The sequence below is a fragment of the Acipenser ruthenus genome, chromosome 7, assembly GCF_902713425.1.
Source record: "Acipenser ruthenus chromosome 7, fAciRut3.2 maternal haplotype, whole genome shotgun sequence".
Classification (NCBI taxonomy): domain Eukaryota; kingdom Metazoa; phylum Chordata; class Actinopteri; order Acipenseriformes; family Acipenseridae; genus Acipenser; species Acipenser ruthenus.
The window spans coordinates 44,583,956-44,592,796 of record NC_081195.1 but is presented as its reverse complement, the minus strand read 5'-3'; the positions used below and the strand labels follow the sequence as shown (position 1 = coordinate 44,592,796).

Below are 8,841 nucleotides of genomic sequence, written 5' to 3'. Positions count from 1 at the left end.
CCACAGTGGTAACCCAATCGCCCGGCTGGACAGACTGGAGAATGTGGCGATGTGTCACCATCTGGAACCTCCTCTCCCTCAAGAACCTGTTGTTCCTTTGGAATTGTCTCCCGGAGCGCTGATGCACTGGGGCCCCACGTCCGGCATTCCCCCATCCTTGCGGGCTGCCCCGGGTATTAGTTGCCGTGGAAGCCTGAAGGTGATGCCTCAGGTCGCCACACGGCGCAGTGGGGATCGGAACCGTCCGGGTCACCGTCTCTGTCACGGGTGGACGCCAGCGTCTCACCCTCTCCGTACCGGAGCACAGGAAGGAAGCATCACAGTCGCTTGTCGAGATGCCTCTCGCTCTCGGTGGGAGCGTTGCAATATCTCCTCCATGGCTGGCCCAAGGGTATGGCCAGGGGAGATGGGCACATCCAATAAGGCTGATTTGTCTGCATCTGAGACCCTGGCCTGTGACAGCCAAAGCTTTCTGCGCACCACTACTAGACCCGCCAGGCTTCTGCCCATGGCTTGCCCCTGGAAGCCTGAGATCTGCAGCAGCGAACCCGAAACCAGGTGCAGCTCTGAGGCTACTGGCTCAGGGAGGGGCGTCGATCTTGTGCTTCGGCTGCAAACGCTTTCTTAAGGTGGGCCCCTGTAATCCTGCATTGGCTGTTAGGGCATACAGGGTCCTTAGAAAGACCTCCTACCAGAGGGGCTTGCACCAGGGCCGCTATGGTGGAATCCACCGGTGGAAATTGCGCTGTTCTGACGCTGAGTATCCTCATGTGTCATCAGCAATACAGGTTATAAATAAACGAAAAACATAATCATTCTACTGAAGCCAAAACAATTCAATTTTGTGCTATCCCATTTTTAATAACAGAAGACTCAAAATAATATTTCAATTTCACTTGTTCTTTTTTATTATCCTTCAGTGCTATACATTTTTCAACACACATTATAGGTTGATACAAGTGCGATATTACAGTAAATGATGCTGCATAAAAAAAATCTATTCTATCTGTGTTGTCTGTGTTGTTAACGCCAACACTGTTGGGGTCTCTTTTATTTGGTCAATGGTAATGCCCTCATTTAAAAGTCCCTTTGAGCACTCTGCTAAAAGTGGAACTGAATAGTATAAAAGAGCTGGTCATTTTAATACAATCTCTTTCAGCTCTTGATCATCACTGCACTTTAGCATTTCCTTGGAGTACGCCAGGCTCTTCTCTATGCTGATTGGCGATGGCTCAGTGATAAATCCTCTTAGCTTACACAGAAGTGCAAGAAGTTCTGCATCAGTAATAAATGGGTTTTGGTTCAAAAGTTTATCCAGCCAAATTTTCATTTTGGCTTCCACTCCACTCAGTTTCAGATACATTTCTTGCAAAATACTAATCATCTCTTTGTTCTTCTCAGCTGGGTTGCTGAAATTCTGGGGTGAACTGGCCATCAGTTTGCTGAGTGTTCATATTTAATCCCTGAAACTTTTCAATTATAATTATTTTCAATTATCAATATCTTTAATAGTTCTTTCTCGTTGGGACATACTGACCTCCACAACTCTTTATGAGTGTTGACTTCAGCAGGGGTACAAAGCAGTGCCTCAGGACACTGCTCCACTATGCTAGCTATTGCCATCTTGTCTGTACCCATTTCATTGACATAAGTGGTATCTTCAAACAGCACCCAACCTTTTAGTTTGCGTGTTTTTCTAATATCCACTGATAAATTATATAGAGTCCACAGTGCATTTGTTCTCAGCCGTTGAATCTCCGGTACGTAGGGCAGCACACCAGGCAACACTAATATGGAACCTGTTGTGGGGCAAGGAGATTTGGAGATGCAGGCAGTAAACACATAAGGATGATGCAGCCAGTCAGAGCATATTCAAAATGCAAGGCTTACTCTTTAACAGAAACCTGTCTCATTCAGGATGACCTTAAATAAAAACAAACAAACAAACAAACAAAAACATTATTATTAATATATTTACCAAGTAATATAAATGTAAATGTATACAGTAGTTTTGAGATGGAGTGGTACAAAAACACGAATGGTCAACTAATGTAAGGCTTTTAATTAGTATCATTTGTACAGTGTCCTCAGCTTCAGCCAAAGATACTCAACTGTCGTCGAAGTCAATTATGTAGCAAATATGTTTGGCTGTTTCAAACTAAGTGACTGTTAGAGTTTCAAGATTTCAAAGCCCATATGGACTAGTTGGATAATGCCTACTCTACTCAAGAAATGATGTGGACAGACCATAAATGAGTCTGGAAGTTGCTAAGGGTTACATTTAGCCAGATATATTGCAGTGAATGATATTGCATCAGTCAACAGACATAAAATGTACTTAGCATACACAGATAACTAAATTAAAACCAGAACTTGGAAAAAAGAAACAGCAGAACAGTCTAGAATCAGCTGAACTGCAATATTGGTTGGACAATATAGGTACAGCTTTTTATAGTATTTTACATTCACAACACACAGAATTTAAACCGAATATTTGCCTACAGTAAATAAGCCTCAGGGAGAAGTGCTGCTCCACTAGGCATTTCTAAATGTTGATTATAATTACTGGATAGGAAAAATCCTGCAGCCAAATCGTAAACCACAGTTTCAATAAAGATTAGACATTAGAATTATTTTCTGCCAAACTATACATCGTTTATAAGACATCTGGACTAACAAAACATTTTGACTAAAATTTGGATTAACAAAAACATAAGCTAAATTGATTGCTTTCAGTAAAATGTTAAAATAAAATAGAAAATAGTTACAGTATACACCTGGCTTTTAATTTAACCAAACTCATTTCAATGACTGTGGCATGTATTCTGAGCTAAGTTTAGGCATATAGAACAAATAGTTCAAAGCCACTAGCCATAAAACGTTCTATGTTTTCAAGTCTATTCTATGAATTTAGCTATGATTTTGACAATTTTACATTTATTTTCTATGAATTAACCATGCATAAAGCACCATGTAATCAATGCTATATTTTTTACAAAAAAAAGGTAACATTCCCACTTGTGGATCATTTTAATTAGCAGTTTTTAAACTATAAATAGCCTGGCTAAACAGCGGTCAGGAGTTCAGTTCAAAGCGACAGACAAACAAACCAAATGCGAGAAGGAGATCGGGTCAGGAGAGGGGAAGAGTGAATGGATTTGTACCTAACAATGCACCAAGCAGTGACAATATACATGGCAAACCACACCCTCAAGTACTTTAATGCTTTTAGAAAACAGATTTATTAACGTAAATATAAATAAATACAAGAGAAAAAGATAGTTTCTGAAGATTTATTAAGAAATTTGAAGGATAACCTTCCGCAACAGAAAATAGTTCCTATGATAAGATTTTTCTTTATCTGAGTTGCAATTTTGTGTTCATAGACATTAATTTGAATGTTGCCGTTTACTGTACAATTCTTAATGTGACTGTCACTTGTTGCAGAAGGGAGCATTGAAGTGCAGGAAGGGGGTCTCCCTCCCCACTAGGTAAAGCTTCTATAGCACTAAGTTTGTCTCCACTCACTTCTATCACAGAATCCTCTTGCTCACTAGGCTGTTCTGATTCAAGTGTCTGGGTAAATACCATAACTTTATGCTTCAGGAAAGCCACCTTACACACATCTAGCTCCAGGGTGTCAAAATCAGGGTCTTGTCTGGTCCTGGACAGTATTTTAGCAATCTTCTCCACTTGCTTCAAAGAGTCATCATCATCTGTAGCAGGGCCATTTGTTTTTCGAGATAAGCCATCTGCATCAATGTTTGTTTTTCCAGATCTGTAGCTTATATCAAAGTTATAGATAGACAGGGCTGACAACCACCTGTGTCCTGCAGCATCCAATTTTGCAGTTGTGAGAACATATGTCAGAGGGTTATTATCTGTCACTACTGAACTCTGTTCCATATAAATAATTATGGAACTTTTCACCTATAGACCATTTCAAAGCTAAAAATGTGTTCATTAGCATATGAGATAACCCTCATTTTACCATCCTGGACCTGGTATAGTGCTGCTGTGGCATCTGTGTGTAATATGTAAGGGAGTTTACAGTCTGCAAATCCCAACACTGGCGTTGTCATGAGCTTCTCTTTGAGGCATTCAAATGCCTTTTTACAATCTGCTGTCCATTGATCCCCCAAAGGCTGTCTTGTTTTTGTTCGCCATGATGCATTTTTCCTTCCACTTGAAACTTTGCCCACCAACAAATCATTTAATGGTCTAGCAAGACTTGAATACTTCTCCACAAAATGTCTGTAATACCCTGCAAAGCCGAGAAAAGAGCTCACCTCCCTGACGTTCTTGGGTGTCGGCCAATCTGTTATAGCTGAAATCTTCTGAGGGTCAGGGCAGATGCCATCTTCTGATATACTGTGTCCCAGATATGCCAACAATTTCTGAAAGAACTTACATTTGGAAGGAGAGAGCTTAAATCCATACTCAGCAATGTGATGCAGGACCTTCATTAGGTGTTCCTCATGTTGTTCAAGAGTGTCTGAAAATATAATGAAATCATCCAGGAACTGCCAATTACCAAATGGCATTGTGAATGCAGTCTTGGCATGGTCAGACTCTTCTACTTCAATTTGATAATATCCACTTTTTAGATCTAGTACAGAGAACCATTTTGAGCCTGAGAGGAGAGCAAAAGTCTCCTCTATTCTAGGAAGTGGGTATGCATCCTGCCTGGTTAGATAATTCAGTCTTCTATAGTACACAGACATTCGTAAAGATCTGTTTTTCTTTCTAACCACGACTGCTGGAGATGCATAGGTGGCATCAGACTCCTTAATAATCCCAGTAGCCAGTAACTCATGAAGACGACTTCTGAGGTCTTCAAAATCAGCTGGAGAGACACGACAGGTGCGCACTTTGAATGGAGTGTTGTCTGTGAGCACTATTTTGTGTGTTATCCCAGAGGCATGTCCTATGTCAAGATCATGAAAGTAGAAAGCACTGCCTACTTATTTTTCCATCCTAGCAGTAATATGTTCTTTGAAATCTTTAGAAACTGGTGAGTTATCAAAATCCAACTCCTGCCTTGGTGTTTTATTGGAACCAACCCTTTCTCCCTCCCTCAGTACTGCAGTAGCACTGGAACATCTGGACTCCATCATATCAAATCCACTGTTTCCCCTGCAGCTATAATACTTCTGGGTTGTAAGGTGAAGTCAAGGTCTGAGACATTTTTTGACCATGACTCCAACCTTGGTGCGATTATGATGGTCTACTACTAACAGCTGATTGTAAACCAGTAATCCACCTAGAATGAGATGGCCTTCAGGTTCTCCTTTGAGTATACTGCAGCCTTTACTTTAGATATTCTTACTCAGCATACACTTCAGCTCTTTGGATTCGTTCTTGGGAATGGTAACAGGTGTTTTACTGGCTAATCTTACCTTGGCAGCCCAGTCGCAGAGTATAGACAGTCTCTTCAAGTATTGGGCACCAGCCATCTCCTCACACTCGTGCATGAGTTACCTAAGTACATTTGTTCCCACTAAGAGAGGTCATTAGATTGATTGTAAGGGCAAACAAGAGCTAACAGTTAAAAGCTGTTTTCTGTGCCACAAACATCCTTAGGAAATTGCACATTCACTTCTATAAATCCTAGATATGGAACAGTACTACCTCCTGCACCAACAACACAGAGTAAGTCTTGTATAGAGCTTAACTTGAGATGTGACAAGTACTGACGGTAATATGACTCAGATATGCAAGTTACCTGTGAACCTGTGTCAACTAAACAGAGACAACGGACACCATCAATAAAAGCAACAGTGTGACATGACTCACCAACCAGATTAGGAGGTATGGCTTGTAAACCTGGATGAGGAACAGGTAAATTGTGCTTTTGAATTGGCTTGGGACTGGGTGTAAATTAATTCTGTGTCTCTGTCTGTCCCGCGCAGAGACACCCATCTAGTTTAAAGGAAGAGAAAGAGTACAAGCTTTTCTGCTCTGTGCAGCCTGTTTCTCACATCATTTCTTGATCTTTTGCTGAACCAGCACAGCATTCACTGGATTAGAGCACTTTTCCAATGCGTGTCCATCCTCCCCACAGTTATAACAGAATACTACCATCCTGTTAGGTCCTTTCTGAACTGTAGATTCTGACCTTTATCTTAATGCAGTAGGGCTGCTTCTACTACTTGTACTATCTGGGGCTCTACTAGCATTTTACACCCTATGAGTATTTAAGGTTACCTTTGCTTTTCCCAATCCTTTTCCAGCTGTAGGACTCTTTGGGCAAGCTCTACTTCTCTGCTGGTTGAACCTGGAACTGTATGGGATACAGTAGTTATATTATCACCAACACTGACAGACTTGGTAGAAACCTTGGGTTGAGCTGCACCAAGATGACGCTTCTTTCTTGTTTCTTTCTCCTCTTTCTCATCCTGAAAAGCTTGTACCTCAAGTAAGATCTTTAAGTATGATAAGCACTGCTTAGCACAAACATTTAGAAGGTTCTTCAAGTGCAAACGGTCTATTAATGCATCATCCCAACAACCCCTGATAAATTGCTTCAACTGTTGCTTAATAGGCTGTGTTCCAACTAAACCACCCATTTCCATTACTCGTTGCAGGACAGCATGGGGTCTACAAAGATAGTCTGATGCTTTATCAGTTGCATTTTGATAGGTCTCAATAAACTGTATAAAGAGCTCCTCACCATTTGCTACACTGCCATAAGCCATCTCTAGCTCTTCAAAATACTGCTCCGCAATTGCGTCCTCTCCTGCATACAGTGCAACATTCAAACATACTATATTGACATACTATACCTCTTGCATTCTTTTTGCATTAGCAGTGAGATCAGTATCTTTAATTACCTGACGAATCTGAATGTGCCATGTTTCATAGTCTGCTTCACTACTTGGCTTACTGGCAGTGCCTGAAAAACACTTGAGCCTGTAACGGACATTGTTAAGACATGCACCTTCACTTGCAGTTTTCACCACATGCTCCACTACAACTTTCTGTACATCAGAATAGCATCAGGGTCAAATATTTTTCGCTCGGTGCATGACCTCTGATGGGTGACGGCAAGCTAATTAAAAGTGAGTAAGTAGACTGCAGTAAAACGTATACAAAGTAGCTGTGATAAAGCCGGTGGCTTTATGGTTTTTTACACAGGTTTTACAATCTGCGACAGTGTACCCATTCTCTTCACTTGGCGATTTACACACAGTGTATCTTTAAACTTCGTTCTCCGAGCTTGGGAAAACTCGAGCACAACAAACTAAGACATTGTCCTACAAAAGACTTGCATAACCTAGCAGTTCAGTGTTGTTGCAGATATTTTGTTTTATTTTAAATAGGGTTAGTAAAAAATTAAAAGACATTTCCAAAGTACCTTCCTGCAAGTTTCCAGAAAAAGCAAACAAAACTGTATTTACCCCAATTCAGTGTTTCCACCTACAGCACTTAGGAAATGACGTAAGGTCAGTGTTATGCAAGCCTTATTCTTAAAAAGGCGTAGGCTATGTCAGAAATGGCTAAGCAAAGTATTTTAACCTGCACTGTACCAGCTTATAAAAGAGCTTAGTTTATTATTATTATTATTATTATTATTATTATTATTATTATTATTATTATTATTATTAGTTGTTGTTGTTTTAGTAGGAGCATTTTCAAACTTAAGAATGCACAATGATTAGCAATAAACTTAAAAAGCAGTATGTTGGTGAATCCATTGCTTTTTGTATTATTATGGTATACAGCGCCCTACAGATAAGTTAAACATTCATGCCAGTACTAAGTTAATACTGAACACCTGCTTTCTTGAGATGTGGCTTGCAGCAACTGATAACCTTTTACTAAAATGAGAAAAACACACATTTTGTACTATTCCAAAGCTACTGGGTAGGTCAGTAGTCTATTTTGTTCAAGAGTTGCTGAATGCACAGATTTACATACTGAATTCACAGCCCGTCCTCTGTGTAGTGATTGGTTTGGAGGACAGGTCAATGTTGCTGTATTACATCTGTAGTCAAAGAGTTTATGTAAAGTCATTCACAGATTATACCATACATACTGTATCTATGGTTGAAAAGAAGATCTGTCCCACACAATGGTCCAACCCTGGTAGGAAAATACCAGCAAGATTATGTACAGTAAATGTTTCTGAGTCCATATTCTGAGTAAAATATTACATGCATTATTTTATCTGTAGTTTAGGACAATTATAATTTCTCTAAATTGAAAGATTGACAAATATACTATTTATTTTACCTTTAATAACCTCTCACTGCTGCATGAGCATGATTGGAAAGAACGATTTATGGAGGGAGGAAACTTGTCTGTGCAGCTGAAACAGTAATGTAAACAAACTGGAAAGTTAATATGATCTGGTTTCAGTAAAGTAGCAGTAAACAGTCACAATCAATTAATCATATTCTAGTGTTGAAATTTAACAGCACTGTGGAAGACTGTAGCTTTAAATGTGCTTTTAGTACACTCAGATAATTTACGTCTGTAATTATTGTGACATTAGCAGAGAGCTTACCTCCAAACAGCAGTATAATCATAACATCGCATTTCAGAGGACAAAACTGGCTGCACTGCAATTGGGTCATTATCAGCATATATTAGAATTCATTAATATTATAAACAGGAACTCACACAGCAGGATATTAATTACAGGTATGTGTCACTAGCACATTTTATTTTTACATTTCCTAGCCAAATGGTAGATTTTACAGGTTGTTGACAAACACAACATCTATATCAGCTCCATAAACAAGAAATGGCATCTTATCAGGATTACTCTCAAAATAACTGTACTAACTATGAACTGCATGATTATAAAATACTATACCTTTTGAATTATTATTAATT

General features: G+C 39.6%; 1 pseudogene; it reads right to left on the bottom strand.

The window, feature by feature from the left end:
* Positions 1-997: 997 nt before the first annotated feature.
* On the bottom strand, positions 998-6,855 carry LOC117414579 (transcription termination factor 2, mitochondrial-like; annotated as a pseudogene).
* Positions 6,856-8,841: the final 1,986 nt, after the last annotated feature.